This window comes from Lontra canadensis, unplaced genomic scaffold, assembly GCF_010015895.1.
Source record: "Lontra canadensis isolate GAN:19392208 unplaced genomic scaffold, GSC_riverotter_1.0 scaffold12, whole genome shotgun sequence".
NCBI lineage: Eukaryota > Metazoa > Chordata > Mammalia > Carnivora > Mustelidae > Lontra > Lontra canadensis.
In genome coordinates, this window is record NW_022631006.1 from 27,518,530 (window position 1) to 27,521,047 (window position 2,518).

The window sequence follows — 2,518 nt, forward strand, 5'->3', positions numbered from 1 at the left end:
ATGTTAATGAGATGATATAGAGGACTAAAGAGCTAGTTAGGAACTAGTTACTATATCATCATGAAAGTGTAAATGTTCCTCAATGATGGGTGATGTTGCATTTTGAAAACCTAGTTGGGATGGATGTGCCATGGAGATCTAAAGGGTTTGAACTTATAATTTAAGTTTGATAAAGTTATTGAACTTTTTGCTAATGTCTCAGAAAGACACAGTGGTTATAATATTGGCTTGAAGCCAGGTGGAGGAGCTTCATTCCTTCCCTTCTTATTTTAAATTTCCTTGGGTAGGTTCTTCACGTTTATGATATGGTAGGGGACATCCATGTAGTCATTTGAGGTTAGTAGTCGTTGATTCTACTCTTGATGCTTCTCACTTGGATACAAATGTCTCTCAGATTCTGAAAACTATTAACATTATTGCTGCTAATAAAACAGACAAACCTATGGTTGATATGGTGTTCTGTGTTGTATATGTATCTGAGTAGTCAACGTAATGTCATGGCATTCCTTAAAGTTCAAGAAAGTGTTGTGGGAAGAAAGTTATGTTAATACCTACAAATATAAATGTGAAATACATTTTTGTTCAGATTAAGTGTAACCTAACAATAATGGGAATCAGTGAACAAATTTCCTTATAATGGCAAAATGCTCAAATTGATAAGACACAATGAAAATGTGCTACTACATGATATATATTGTGGAGAACAATGTTGAATGGTGGATCTGCTAAAGTAATTTCTGTTTGACCTCTTAGTATAAACAAGAAAATAAAACCTAAGTGTCATAGTATGGCTGGTGAGCATTTAGTATTATCTCCATGGAGGATTGCTTGTCGACTGAATATTTTTATTCCTGTAGAAATGACAATAATCATAGGAACTGATGTAATATAGATGTATATAGATGTATCAACATCTATACCTGCTGTGAATATATGGTGACCTCATGCACTAAATCCTAGAAAACCAATGGATATTATAGCTCAAGACTTTCTTATATATTGCAAAGTTGCTTCTTTCCCTGAAAAATATGCCACTCTGTGGGAAATTATTGTATATCCCAGTAGGATAGTAATACAGACTTCAGGGTAACCAAAAAATCAGAATAAAAAATGGCTATATATAATTGGATTTTATCCTGTGAGTTTGAAGAAAACAGTGTTTAGGTTGTGCTCTATTAATAGTATAATAATTCTGTCTGCTAAAAGTGAGAATGATAGTAGTAGTAGCATAGTTATAATTAGGACTGGTCAAACAAATAATGTTGTTTGATATTCAGATATGGCTCTTAGTTTCATATTAATTATTGTAGCAATATGAATAATGGCACCTACAATTGAGAATATACCTGTTAAATGTAGGGAAAAATGATTAATTCAACAGAAACTCCAAAGTGGAACAGATTGCTGCCTGTGGTGTATATGCAGTTCAATCCATTGCAGGACCTGTTTCAACTATTGATGATTTAAGCAGGAGTTACAGTGATGATGGGAGTAGTCAGAAACTTATGTTATTTTTCAAAGGAATACTGTGTTAGGTGATCTAATTATTACTAATCGGATTAGCCAGTTTCTCAATCTTCCAATTATGATACGTGTAAATAAAATTAAAACTCTTACAAATGCACAGGTGATTAAAACTACATTATAGATTTGGTCATCACCGAATAAACCTCCCAGCTGACCTAGTTCAGTACCGAGTAAAAGGCAGTACTACTATCCCAGTTTAGCACCAAAGAGTAGGTATAAAGTATCGTTTATTGAGAATACTCAGTAGTTCATGAACACAGGTAAAATGGCTGAGCAAGCATTAGGCTGTAAATCTGAAGACAGAGGTTGGGTCCTCTTTTTCCCAAGCCCTGTGATACATAACATGCTAACTGCAAATTCAAAGTAGCAGCTTCCGTTCTGTTGGGGTTTCTCATGCCTTTTCCCTTAAGTGGCAAGAAAATCAGATTGAAGCCTGTTAACTAGGATATTTAGATGTAACTTAAATTTTGTGGGGTGAAAGCCCACCGATTTAGTAAGGATTTCATTTAATTAAAAGAATTTGATTTGCCTTCAGTTGTTATATCATAATAAGTCTTATTGTCTTTAATTTTGGGGGGGTAATTAAGTAAATTATACTTGCTTGGGGGTTGGAAGCCTATTTGTATATACAAACCTCCTAAATTACTAGTCCAGTAGTGACAATATTGGTATTAGGAGAAGTAATGAAATGACCATTAGTGTTGATTTAAGGATTGGTTGTTTTATGTTTTCAAGTATCATTTTATTTTTATGTTGTTTATTCATGGGAGTATAGTTAATGATGTGGAGGAAGTTAATCATATCTAGATAGATAGATTAAGTAGTGCTATAATTACTGTTAATGATGACAAATAATGTCATATTTTTATTTCTTGAATATTCATTTGTGTGAGAATTGTGAGAGTGTTAGAGTTTGATTCAGTGGCTTATGTTAAAAAAAAAACTGGTGGAACTTCCATGGCTCACTTGTGAATTAAATTTTTTTATTAAG

General features: G+C 33.2%; 1 pseudogene; it reads right to left on the reverse strand.

Moving 5' to 3' along the window:
- Positions 1 to 264: 264 nt before the first annotated feature.
- On the reverse strand, positions 265 to 873 carry LOC116867511 (annotated as a pseudogene).
- Between the last annotated feature and the right edge of the window lie 1,645 nt (positions 874 to 2,518).